The sequence below is a fragment of the Megalobrama amblycephala genome, linkage group LG9 (genome assembly GCF_018812025.1).
Source record: "Megalobrama amblycephala isolate DHTTF-2021 linkage group LG9, ASM1881202v1, whole genome shotgun sequence".
Lineage (NCBI taxonomy): Eukaryota > Metazoa > Chordata > Actinopteri > Cypriniformes > Xenocyprididae > Megalobrama > Megalobrama amblycephala.
Window position 1 is genome coordinate 34,407,886 of NC_063052.1, and position 14,566 is coordinate 34,422,451.

Here is a 14,566-nt window from a genome sequence, read left to right on the forward strand (position 1 = left end):
TGATGGCCGATTTCAAAACAATGCTTCAGGAAGCATCAGAGCATAATGAATCAGCGTGTCGAATCTTCTGTTCGGAGCGCCAAAGTCACATGATTTCAGCCGTTTGGCAGTTTGACACGCGATCCGAATCATGATTATCTACATTGATTCATTGTGCTCCGATGCTTCATGAAGCAGTGTTTTGAAATTGGCCATCACTATATAAGTCGTTATTTTGGTTTTTTTTGGCGCACCAAAAATATTCTCGTCGCTTTATAATATTAATATTGAACTACTGTACTCACATGAACTGATTTAGATGTGTTTTTAGTACCTTTATGGATCTTGAGAGAGGAAATGTCATTGCTGTGAAGCAGGCCTCTCTGAGCCACCGGATTTCAACAAAAATATTTGTGTTCTGAAGATGAATGAATGTCGTACGGGTGTGGAACGGCATGAGGGTGAGTAATAAATGACATTATTTTTGGGTGAACTAACAAAATCCTAAATTAAAAATTGCGCCATCTAGCGCTATAAACAAAAACGCGTCGAACGGGGTTAATGGCGTCGATACTTTAGTGGTGAACTTAAAACATTTTATGGCCCAGGAATCTCCAGTTAAAGCTCGGAAGAACAGGAAGTGGAGGTGGGTGAGAAAAAAAAAACTTTAATAACTTGAATTGCAGGTTGTTAATAGATTAATATTGTAAATTGTTGTTGACCACCTATTTTTGGACTATTTTTTTCTCGGCGGAAGCTTAGGCCAGAGCGTGCGGGAAATTGTTTTGCACTGAAGAGGTTTATGTAGCCTACATCTAGCGTTGTTTGTTTGAATTGCTTTTAAATGAACTTTCTTATGCTCACCAAGGCTTCATTTAATCACTAAGATGGTGGTGTGGATATGTGAAATACTGTTACAATTTAAAAGAACTGCTAAGCCTATTTTAAATGTAATTTATTCCAGTGACGCAAAGCTGAATTGTCAACAGCTACTCCAATCAACTTTTGACCAATTTAACGTGACTTTGCTGAGTATAAATGTCTTTTAAAAAGTCTAACTTCAAACATTTGAATGGTTGTGTAAATTTAAGAAGTTATACAATTATATAAGATTTTCTTACAACCTCATAAATCTAAGATGTTAGATATTTTTTAACAGGAAAACAAAAATGAAATGTATTTCTTGTGGTGCATGAAGTGTGATACTCTTTCACTAATAAAATGCAACATTATATTTGTTAGCAGAACATTTTTTACCCCTTAGAGAATTGCCATAATCTGTAAATTGATCCTGCACAATAGAGAGCTGCCTCTTAGTTGCCAGTGTGTGAATTGCTGTGTTGGTGTACTCTTTTCAGGAATCACGATTACAGTATAATGACAGCTATCAACATGGTGCAATTAAACATTTTCAAATTCTTGGATCAAAAGAGAGAAGCTTCTCTTGAAGTCTATCTGATTCCTTTCCGTTATACATGAAGTGATGAGGCGGGCCTTTCATGTTCACATTGCCTAGTCTCTGAAAATTAAACGGATGTCAGTGAAATAAAATGGCTCGAGTGTGGGGAACATCTTGAGTTAATTTTTGTTGCTTTCAAGCCGTGCTGTGTTTAGGACAACATCCAGGAAGCTCCTGTATAATTTTGTCATTGTTCTGAAGCTCCCTCCCAGCCGGAGAGCTGGTGCTCGGCCCAGATGTCGGATCCATTTTGAATGTTAAAACCACCAGAGGAAAGCCTCTTAGTATGGTTTGTGGTTTGTGTTGGTTTCAAGATGCAAGGGGCTTTGTTACCATGAAGAGTCATTTTTCCTCCAGCATCATGTGATTGTGCTATGCTGAGTAATTTTTTAGCTCACATGCCAAAAGTTTGCACAAAATTTGGTGTGGATGGTTTAAGGATGAATGTTGCTTGGAAAGCTGAGATGTTTTGAATTCAGCATTCAGTTGTGAAAAGGTTTGCAGATGAATTTAGACATGCTGCTGAATAGTTTGTGGTTGTTGATGATGTGCTCTGTGCAAATGATGCACATTGTATCCTTTCAGAAGCCTCTATAGAGCCATATCTTATTTGACATATATATAAAGGAGTGACATATTCCAGCATATAAACTGTAGTTTTGGATGGAGATTCTTACAGTCTAATTTATTCCCTTGGGTAGTTATTAAAATTTCTGTCTCCCATAACTCCCTTGCAAACACAATGATGCACAAGAAGAGAAAGACAACTCTCATCCTTGACAGTCGGGGCCTCTAAAAGACAGTCAATTTAGCGCATTTCAGAACAGCATATTCATTCAAGCTGTACATTGTAGTTATGATTATGAAAACATTTCACGTAAAAGCAATAAACCTTAGATAACAGCAACTCTTGGACCATGTCTTGTATGGATATAGTTAGCTGTCACTGAATCTTGCAGTTGGTAGAAGTAGTGAAAAAGTGCCTTTGAAAAGTTAGGAAGTTTGTAGTTTTGACATTGTCTTTGCATGAAGCCTTTTCCCTGTGGGAAGAGTGAATTTTAAACAGGGAACCTGGGGCTAGTTGTCACATAAAAGGACTTTATCTCCCTAACTATAAATGTGTCTTTCTCTATGTTTTAAGCACTTTTAAATTAGTGTATATATATTATATATACATGTATCATCACTATAATCATATTTGAATATGTCTGTGCTATTTAATGAAATATTTTGTTTCATAATTGGCTTCCTGTATAATATTTGTGAAAAACTAGGTTGTTTAATAGCAGGTCATTGTGACAACTTACCCCATATAGTGTGACACACTGGGGCATGTTGTCACAAAGGTCACTGTTAAAGGGATAGTTCAACAAAAAATGAAAATCCTGTCATCATTTACTCCCCGTCAAGTTGTTCCAAACAGGTATAAATTTCTTTGTTCTGCTGTACACAAAGGAAGATATTTGGTAAATGTTTGTAGTATTTTTTCCCTGCTATGGTAGTCAGTGGGGGGGTGAGATCTGCTTAGAAACATTCTTCCTAATATCTTCCTTCGTGTTCAGCAGAACAAAGAAATTTATAGTGGTTTGGAACAACTTGAGGGGGAGTAAATGATGACAGAATTTTTGTTGAACTATCCCATTAAATGAACAGTATATTTTTTGCTGGAACAATTATATACATGTAGCTTCTTTTTGTTGTTGTTGTTATTGTTATTGCAAAGACTTTCACATATATGAAAATATGTATATAAAAAAAACAACTAGCCAATGTCTCAACTATATAGTGTGCGGCATGCATTAATGAAAACATTTATTGCATTGAAAATGAGTTGATGCATTGTTTTTCATGCTGTGTACGTATGTGTTAGAGAGTGAATGAGAGAAATCCATATAAAATGACATTTTATTTTCTCCCAAAGCAAAAGAGCCAAAGTACTTGTTTTCTGACAGCATCATTTGTCATAAACCTTCCCCCCTGCAGGGTTAGAAGAAGATCTCAAACATTTTGTAAAATGGCCTTTCTTTGTGCACTCATCGCAGTCATATGAGAACCTCCCCTCCCCAGAATAGCAGTTTAAATGTACAAACAACTTTCACATGCCTCCATAATATTCACACCACAGCGTGACACTGTACTGTAAGTGTAGGTGAAATCTCCCCAGCTTCAAAGCTTTTATTATTGCAGTGTCAACCAATCACAAGTAAGCACCACTAACAGAGCCAATTATAGCAAACAGAGTTTGAGTGTTCACCTCAATTAATGGAGAAGCACGATTCTGTTAAGGGCAGAGACCTTTAGTACTTTGATCAGTGTTCTTTACAGTGTCTAGTCAGATAATTGCAATGCAGATATGAGTGAATCAGAAACGGACCTAAATAGTTAGTATATGGTAAAGTGCAACTTTTCTGTTGAACAAATAAGATTTACAACCTGTCACCACTATTACACTCTTAAAAATACTCTAAAATATAGGTTCCAATATTTTTTATTTATTTATTTTTTTGCAACAGCAGTATAGAAGAGCCATTTTTGGTTCTCCAAAGAACCTTTCAGTGAACCTTATAGGTTAGTTCACCCAAAAATTAAAAATGTCATATTTTACTTACCCTCATGGCGTTTCACACCCGTAAGACCTTCGTTCATCTTCATAATTAACACTTTCAATGCCCAGAAAGCTACTAAAGACGTATTTAAAACAGTTCATGTGACTACAGAAGCGACGAGAATACTTTTTGTGTGCCAAAAAAACTTTATTCAACAATATCTAGTGATGGGTGATTTCAAAACACTGCTTCATGAAGCTTCTAAGCTTTATGAATCTTTTGTTTTGAATCAGTGGTTCGGAGCCCGTATCAAACTGCCAAAGTCACATGATTTCAGTGAACAAGGCTTTGTTATGTCAAAAGTGTTTCGAAATTTCAATAGTTCACCACTGGGGGGCGTGACTTTGGCAGTTTGATACACGCTCTGAAACACTGATTCGAAACAAAAGATTCGTAAAGCTTCGAAGCTTCATGAAGCAGTGAATAAAGAATAAAGTTGCATACAAAAAGTATTCTCGTCACTTCATAACATTAAAGTTGAACCACTGTAGTCACATGAACTGTTTTAAATACGTCTTTAGTAGCTTTCTGGGCGTTGAAAGTATTAAATATCTTGCTGGCAATGGAGGCCTCTCTGAGCCATCTGATTTTATCAAAAATATCTTAATTTGTGTTCTGAAGATGAACGGAGGTCTTACGGAGTAATTAATGACAGAATTTTCATTTTTGGGTGAACTAACCCTTTAAAACAACAATTTTTCTTCATGTGAGAACATTTTAATAATCTAAAGAACCTTTTTCCACTATAAAGAAACTTTTGTGAATTGGAAAGGTTCCATTGACATTAAAGGTTCTCCATAGATGCCAGTAAAGAACCTTTATTTTTAAGAGTGTAGTTTATAGTGAAATAGGTGAATAAAATCGTAGGTAAAGAGTGTTGGAATATCTAGCTTTTGAGTAGCTGTGTTTTGGAACATGGTGACTTTTCTTGCTTGTCTTTAGATGGTAAAAGCTGGTCATTTGCTAGTCATTAGCTGGTACAAGTTGATCATTAGTTAGTCAAAGCTAGTCATTACCTGATTGACCAGTCATCATTTTCTAAAATCCAGTTGGACAAAGCTGGCAAGACTAACTAGTAACTGGTTTGTTGCTGCTCCAAGATGGTCTTTTATAGCTTGCACCAGCTAATGACCAACTTTGACCAAATAAAGACCAGCTAGAAACCAGCAACTTGTTTAATGGATTGGTACTGGTTGGCCAAACAGATAGTTTCACCTCAAACTCACTTTAGTTTCCCCTGCACTTTAAATTCAGATAGTATCAAAGATCAAGTTAACATACTTGTGGCCAGATTTACTAACAGCTTGCGTCAGCACAAACCCTCTTTTTGCGTTAAAATCTGTCAGGATTTACTAAAGTTATTTTTATGACTGACCTTATTGCATGTGCATTTGTAGGAGTTTCCCTCTCAGATGCAAAATTTATGGGAGGAGAGTATTTAAATGAATCATGCAAGATGATTTACTAAGGTTTGCGCTAGTCAATTTACTGGTATTTGCGCCATTATTTACCGCTCCCCCTCAAAAAAGCATGTCTTAAACCAGAAGCTAATTTGCACTGCTCTTGGTAGATTGCGTTGATCATAATGAAAATGATCCAGCTGCGTCTGTGTTTCTTTAATTTGCGTGTCGTCAGTAGATCCCTCGCAAAACTTTCCACTCCCATCGGCGCTTTTTTTGGAATTGGGCTCTCGCTTATTTGCCCTGTTTAGTAAATCTGGCCCAAAGTGAGAAAGTTAAAAACTAGTTTCTGTTACTTTTTGTACTCTTGAGGTGTTGGTCATTGGACTGGAAACTTTCAGCTGAAATGTAATGTACAGACTTCAGCAGGCACACACTTAACAAATAGTCATGCAGCAAACGTGAAAGTGTTAACCTGGCATATACCTTCCTGTCAGCAGCTCCATCTTCACCCAGAAGAGTGCCTGAGGCTCAGTGAATGCAGCACATCCTTGTATCCATATCAACACTGCACGATGGTAGCTGAATAATTAAGGGTCTGGGGGGTAATACTCAACCTGGAGACTTGATCACATTTAGAGGTGAGCTGATGTCACCATAGTGTCCACTTTACCTTATCATGCAGTTTCTGCAATATTGCAGTATCACACTTTTGACTAAAATGGACGCTCCTCCTAACACAGTCTGTGTAATTTATGCACCACTAGTGGCAGCAAACAGAACTGTAGTTGATTATTTGATTGTTTTCTGACAAGTTTCAGACATTCCCATTGTCTGGCATTTGTTAACAAACAGGTAGGGGATATTTTTAACATGAAACGCAATTAACATGGCCAAAAATTTTGGGTCAGTATATGTTTTAATGTTTTTGAAAGAAGTCTCTCATCAAGGATGCATTTATCAAAAAAAAAAAAAAAAAAAAGAAAAAAAAAAATATATATATATATATATATATAATAGAAAGTTGTAAAGAACAGCATTTGTTTGAAATAGAAAGCTTTTATAGCAATGTAAAAGTCTTCACTGTAAGTAATTATATTATATATGTAAATATTTTTTTTAATCAATTTAATGCATCCATGCTGAATAAAAGTATTCATTTCTTGACAAAACAAAAAACAAAAAAAACAAAAAAACACTTACTGACCCCAAACTTTAACAGTAGTGTACATCAAGATGCTTTACATGACTTTATGTACAGGTAGTACAACAGTGGCCTTGGACGATCACATGTATTTTTTGCAAACTATTGATCACAAATATCTGCAGACAGACAGATGAGCCCAGAATCTAAACACAAAGCACAAAAGTTTGAGTTGAGCTTTTTCTTTAGAGCGGTTTGTTGTGCTCTTTGCTTTTATGTTCTGAGATCAACTCTGTCTGTGGACTAAATTTTTCATTAAAACTGTGAAAAATAAATTTGGTCTGCCAAGACTACTGTCTTAAAGGCAGGGTAGGTAAGAAATTTTGTTCCAAATTTGTTTAAACTTTCTATATATATACATGCATAATTAAAATGTAAGAACTCTGATAAAAAGAGTATAAAAATCGAGTGACTCTAGACCGTTTAATCTGTATTAAACACAGCTCATTATTTCCATCCGGGACGAAACATAGGATTGGCTTAGGTGGCTGTCACTCTCTCGCAACCATGGCAACCACCCTTTTGCCACACATGACCTGCCCACTTGCGCGCGCACGTTTGATTTGGGGAATCCAAGAGGCATGGATCCTAGGAATACCAAAACAATGGCAGAGAAACAGCAAGCTAAATTCACAGTACCGGCCTATGCAGTTAGTGAAGGCAAACCAGGCAAAAAAAGGAAGACAGTAACAGTACAAGAAAAGGCAATGAACAAAAAGTCTTTGGATAAACAAAGAAATAAAACGCGAGTTAATATCGGCGTGGCTTTCCAGCGATGGCGAGAACTGAGGGAACTCAAGGGGCTGAAAAGTGACTCCTTGATGGCTTTATTTCTGCTGGACAGGTAAATCTTTCTTTTTGTATTTTGATCATACATATTTTTTTGTTTATTTTTTCATGAAGCATGTGTCATTAGCACACGTAGCTGCGTAATATAGCTAACATAACATTACTTAGCGAGCCGTAGTAGAGACGATAAATAATGATAGCTATAGTGTTGAATTGTGCATAATTTTACCCTCTGTCTAAGTCTTTTACCATGTTCACCTGTAAGTTTACCTGCACGTTTTTTTCGCCTTTGTTTTGTTTTTATATTCTCTACCTATGTTTACTGATGTCTTTATCTTGTATCTGTGTGTGTCGTACACACTTTGTTGTATGTGTGTGTTATTATTTTGTGTCTGCAATGCAGTTGTGAGTTGATATTTGAGTGTATGTTACTCTGTTGATCTGTAGAACAACGTATATGTTATGAATCTTACACGAAATTCATCTTCATCACAGTGTAAATGATGGTAATGGAAAAACGTGTATCATGCAACCTGTTTTTAGCTTTGCCTTATAGATAACTAGCTCGTTAGCGATTCAAAAAATATATATTTTAAACTTTACCAATATCAATATGCTAGCTTGATAGTGAGTACTAAAATACATCTTGTTTGTTTATCTTCATAATTATAAAGTTATTTTTATTACATGTGATTCTGACATGATGTCACTACATGCACTGTGCTCCTTCCTCTCCGCTCGTCTCAGGTAAATAATGCGTCTTCCAGCTCAGTGGTCGGAGTCACACGTTCATGCGTTTTGGGGGCGTGGCTTTGGAAGGAGCCCAGAAGGGAGGGGGTGGAGTGAATGGAAATAATGAGCTGTCTTTAAAACAGTCGTGAGAGGTCTACAGACACTCGATTTTTATACTTTCTTTTTCAGAGTACTTACATTTTAATTATGTATTGATATATAAATAAAGTTTAAACAAATTTTGAAAAAAAGTTTTTTATACATTTTTTTGCCTACCCTGCCTTTAAGCCACATTAAAACATTTATGTATAATGTTTTTTTATAATGTTTTTCTATAGAAAAACAACTTAAACAGGCTCTAAAGTCTGTTTGTAGACCATTTTATGATTCATAATGTACAAAATAAATGTGGTTTTCTAAGGCCAGTGTCTTAGTACATTCAGCAGTGAGAGACATTGCTTTTGGTTGTTGTTTTAGTGGGCCTATTTAGCATTTTAAAATGTCAGTGTTGGTTTTTTCAATCAAACAACACAGTGTGTTTTGTAGTGTTGCTGAAGACTTGTTACGAAAAGACAAAATACACGATAAAGTAGACTATTATTATGCTTTGGTGATCACAAGCACTTGTTTCTATAAGCTGTAACTGTGAGTCTAGGTGTTTTAACATTTTTTTTCAGAGCAATTCAGAGAATTATCTGTGGAGAATACTGTTCAGACCCAGAGATTGTCCTCATAAGTCTCTCCTATGCCCAGAACAGGATCATACAAGCAGCATTTCCCAGTCCAATCATTTTGTGTCCAACTACCTTCACAGTTGGTTAATTACCTTCTTTAGAGATCAATATTTAATTAGGAAATGTTTTTGCCTGTGGGGCAGTTTTAGACAGTCACCAGTCTGAGAGGCCACTCTCTTCACGTTTAATAGAATCTAAATTCATTCATTATCTGCATTTGGCTCCTAATAATTTATGCTTTGATCGACAGAAAGGCCTTCCTTTTCTTGTTAGTTGGGTTTTATATTCTTCAGGCATTTGCTAGACAATCAGAAACACTGTTGAGACTGTACAGAAATAAGGTGCCTTCAGTGTGATGTTTCTGTTTTTCTTCAGGTGCTCTCATCTTTTCTGGCTGTAGCAGCAGCTGCGTTCCTTGTCCACATCATATTGTAGTATGTCATAGTGAATTTGCTGTAATGTTTGTGTTTGTTATATAACCCAACACAATGGTGTGTTACTTTAACAGTGGACACTTTTGACCAGGTGCACTTAGAAATGAAAGCAATAGTTCACCCAAAAATGAACATTCTGTCATAATATATTATGTTTGCTATACCAAAACCACATTTTTTCTTTCTTTTGTGGAACACAAAAGCAGATATTTTGAAGAATGGCGAATGTCAGTGCATACAATAAAAGGCAATGGGATCCAAAACATTTTCAATATATCTTAAAGGTTCTGTCATCATTTACTCATCTTCATGTCTTTTCAAACCCGTAAGACTTTCGTTCATCTTCAGAACACAAATGAAGATCTTTTAATGAAATCAGAGAGATTTCTGTCCCTTTATTGACTGCCTTTGCAACGACCACTTTGACACTTCTGTCATTAATTACTTTCGTTTATCTTCAGAACACAAATGAAGATCTTTTTGATGAAATCTGAGAGATATCTGTCCCTTTATTGACTACCTTTGCAACGACCACTTTGACACTTCAAAAAGTTCATAAAGAGATCGGAAAACTAATCCATATGAATTGAGCAGTTTAGTCCAAATTTTCTGAATCGTTTTATATGATGAACAGATTTAATTGAGGCTTTTATTCATATATAAATATTCATCAACTTACACATCAGATATAGTAAAGCTTAAGCGTTTTTTCTTGACGTGCAAGAACCAATGAGGTTCATTCTCGTGCGTTACGCAGCATGTTTGAGCCAACAACCTTTACCCCTTAGCGTTCCACTGTACTAGCCACGGTACAAATACCATTCAAGACCTTAGGAATGCTAAGGGGTTAAAGGGTTAGTTCATCCCAAAATGAAAATTCTGTCTTTAATTACTTTTGTTTATCTTCAGAACACAAATGAAGACCTTTTTGATGAAATCTGAGAGATGTGTGTCCCTTTATTGACTGCCTTTGCAACGAACACTTTGACATTTCAAAAAGTTCATAAAGAGATCGGAAAACTAATCCATATGAATCAAGCGGTTTAGTCCAAATTTTCTGAAGAGAATTGATCGCTTTAATGATGAACAGATTTAATTTAGGCTTTGACTCACATGTAATAAATACTTTGAATGTTGCGATCCTGTCGGACTTATGATAGCATCCTGAGTCGTAACAGAGCACAACTGACCCCCCGACTAAGCCTGGTTTCTCCCAAGGTTTTTTTCTCCATTTTAACACCTATTTGCCACTTGTTTGCTACCTGATGTCACCTGTTGGAGTTTGGGTTCCTTGCTGCTGTCACCTTTGGCTTGCTTAGTTGGGGACACTTGACATTTGACTTGACATTTGATATTCAACAGTATTCTTGACATTTATTCAACAGTGCTTTGATCTGCCTGCATTGACACTATTCTTTAAGAGCTGCTGTGCAGCCAAAATAATGTACCAGTTATCAATGTAAAGCTGCTTTGACACAATCTACATTGTAAAAAGCGCTATATAAATAAAGGTGAATTGACTTGACTTGACATGTAAACATTGATCAGCGAACATAAGCAGAAGCTCAACCAAATGTGAATGGCGCACATAAACAAACCTCTTCTGGAAGCTCAAACATGCTGCGTAACACACGAGAATGAACCTCATTGGTTACGCCGCACTTTTGAGTTTCCGGAAGAGGTTTGTTCATGTGTGCCATTCACATTCGGTTGAGCTTCTGCTTATATTTGCTGATCAAGTAAAATAAAAGCCTAAATTCAATCTGTTCATCATATAGTGATCGTGTCTCTTCAGAAAATTTGGACTAAACCGCTTGATTCCTATGGATTGGTTTTACGATCTCTTTATTAATGTTTTGAAGCGTCAAAATTGTCGTTGCAAAGGCAGTCAATGGAGGGACAGACATCTCTCAGATTTCATCAAAAAGATCTTAATTTGTGTTCTGAAGATGAACAAAAGTCTTACAAGTTTGGAACGACATGAAGATGAGTAATTAAAGGATTAGTTCACTTTCAAATAAAATTTTCCTGATAATTTACTCACCCCCATGTCATCCAAGATGTCCATGTCTTTCTTTCTTCAGTCAAAAAGAAATTAAGGTTTTTGATGAAAACATTCCAGGATTATTCTCCTTATAGTGGACTTCAATGGCCTCCAAACGGTTGAAGGTCAAAATTACAGTTTCAGTGCAGCTTCAAAGGGCTTTAAACGATACCAGACGAGGAATAAGGGTCTTATCTTTCCACCAAAATCGCACTTTCATGTTCTTCAAAAAGCTTACGCTATATGTCCTACGCCTTCCCTATTCTACTTACAGAACGAACGCAGCGCTAGTTCCATTTTTTTCCGTAAGTAGAATAGGGAAGGTGTAGGACACACAGCGTAAGCTTTTTGAAGAATACGAAAATGTGGTTTTGGCGGAACCGCTTGGAGGGTTCACATGTGTGTATATAAAGCATATACATTTACATTTTTTTTTTTTTTTAGAAAATGACCGATCGTTTCACTAGATAAGACCCTTATTCCTCGTCTGGTATCGTTTAAAGCCCTTTGAAGCTGCACTGAAACTGTAATTTTGACCTTCAACCGTTTGGAGGCCATTGAAGTCCACTATAAGGAGAATAATCCTGAAATGTTTTCATCAAAAACTTTAATTTCTTTTCGACTGAAGAAAGAAAGACATGAACATCTTGGATGACATGGGGGTGAGTAAATTATCAGGAAAACTTTATTTGAAAGTGAACTAATCCTTTAATGACAGAATTTTCATTTTCGATTTATTTTCATTTTCAGTGATTGACTGTCGCACGGCTCTGAACGAAATTCACCGATGTCAGAGCTGTAATGTGATTGGTTATCAAGGCACCGTGATCACTTTATGAACTTTTTGAAGCATCAAAGAGGTAGTTGCGTGGACTGTCAATGGAGGGACAGAAATCTCTCAGATTTCATTAAAAACATTTTCATTTGTGCTTCAAAGATGAACAATAGTTCAAATGGAACGACATTGTTAATTTTTGGGTGAACTAACCCTTTATTTTCCATATAATAAAGAAAGTCATACAGTTTTGGAACAACATGCGGGTTAGTAAATGACATAATTTTTATTTTTGGGCAAACAATCCCTTTAAACCCTGTCAGTTTTTACTTTTAATACATTTACTAACTAGAAATGCAAGTTTGACATGAGGAATATTAATTCCCACACACAATGAATATTACATCCCACCCATTTTTTAAGATGATCAGAGGTTTAAAATGCAATAATGAATATTTATGATGATTTTCATATTTTAAGAATGAACGTCTGGGGCTGAAATCTGTTAGTTTTAATAAAAAAAACAACCCCTGGGACATGAAAGTTCCCGTAGCTGAAGCTGAAACACCCAATGACAGATTTGTCTAGTTGGTTTTCTCTCTGAAATGTGACAGCGCATGGCCATGTGTTTGAATCTCAGGGAAGAGACATGATAAATGATACCCCGAATCAAACGCAAATCTCATCAAAGCAAACCGAGAGCCTCAGACAAAACTTGTGGTCATATAAATTTAAATGCTCCTATGAGGGCACGCTGATATAGTGCTGCATGTTTGGCGTAGTGACAAATCATTTCTCCTGACATTCATTAAAGACTTCAAAGGAAGCTTTTCATCCCTAAATGCTATACATGTACCAATTGGGCGACAAGGCTTCAGCTAAATCTGTGAAATTGCCACTTCTATCTTGGTTTCTGACAGCATGCTAATGTTCAATAATAGATGTGTGAGAACAAGACCCAAACTTCATTTGAATGAATTATTCAGCTGCCCCCATTTGCCCCTAGTCTCCTGCTTTTCACAGCCCCTCCTACCACTTCCATTATGTCTCATTTTTTGTCAATTACGCAATAGCCACGTAGGCTCCATCTTGCAGAAACCGTCCAAATATAAGCTCTCTTATCCAGCTCCGCAGGGAGCTGTCATTATTTTTCCCTTTTTTCCCTCTCCTGCACTTATCTGTGTCCCCACACACGTCAAGTTGAAGCCACCGACAGACTTCAGAAACTTCTCATTTCTGTTTTACGTTCCCTATGTTATTCTCTCTCCCACTTTCTCTGTCCTTTTGTGGTATGTGTTTTTCATTTGTTTTCCAGCACCAGTACGACCGGCGTTCTCTTACCCACTCTTGCACTCATTCATGTTTGTCCCCTGTTTGACACGTCGCTTTTCTTTACAAGGCGGGACAAAAAGCATATTCTGTGAATGAATTACAGCGGATTGTTTTCAGAAAGATCATATAAATTAGTAAATGTTTAGTAAAAATGTGTCTTAATACACAATATACAGCAGCACATCATTTATCAGCCATCATATTGGATATTTAATCGTGCATGCTCATTTCCCATTTTTCATTTAGAATATCTTTGTCATCTAACACACACTTCAAGTACATCTTTAAAAACATTAATAATTTAATAACACTTTAAATGTAATCTTTAGCAATTCTCAAAAGAAATATCACGTTTTCATATTATGATGTTTATGATGTCTAAATTGACTTAAAATGATTGATTTTAGTGTTTTATTTTACTTTTATTTTGACAAAATAGTATATAATTTTAGTATTGGCTATTTCTTGTATATGCTTTCCTGTAGCTCAGTGGTTAGAGCATGGCACTAGCAATGCCAAGGTCATGGGTTAGATCCCAGGGATTGCACATACTCAGATACAAATGTATAGTATAATGCAATGTAAGTCGCTTTGGATAAAAGCGTCTGCCAAATGCATAAATGTAAATGTAAATGTACATTTCTTGGTTAATAGCCATAAAATAAAAAATGATCGATTAGAATTTTCATATTGGTGAATCCCTAAACTTAATGTGTTAATATGTCAAATTAATTTTAATTTAAATGTTTTATCACTAATTTGAAACATGCAGAGCTATTTTAGTATTTTTTTATATACTGTTACAGTATTTATTTCAGACATATCTGTTGAGCGGGTGAGCACAATGGCCAATCGGAGGTGTTTACGAATCTGCTCAACAGTGCTCAAAGCATCACATTTTTAAAATTTCAGTACCAACTTGGTATCATGGTCGGTACTTTTGACAACACTGATTTCTATTTAGCTTTAATTTATTTTGTTTAGATTTTAGGCAACATTTCTTATTTTTGTTTCATTTTTAAGTTAAAATTTTTCATGTAATATTTATATTTTGTTTTATTTCAGCTTCAGTTACTAA

The 14,566-nt window shown here is 36.0% G+C and overlaps 1 protein-coding gene across 2 annotated transcripts in view; it reads left to right on the top strand.

Annotated features, from left to right (window-relative positions):
- Positions 1 to 497: 497 nt before the first annotated feature.
- jupb (junction plakoglobin b) overlaps positions 498 to 14,566 on the top strand; it is a 122,645-nt gene continuing 108,576 nt past the window's right edge. Inside the window, exons 1-2 of one of the 2 annotated variants that reach the window (XM_048203026.1) lie at positions 547 to 625; positions 5,945 to 6,085. The gene's annotated coding sequence lies outside the window, so the exon portion shown is untranslated. Of the gene's footprint in view, positions 626 to 5,944; positions 6,086 to 14,566 lie in introns of both variants that reach the window. The other variant, XM_048203023.1, reaches the window with a different exon arrangement.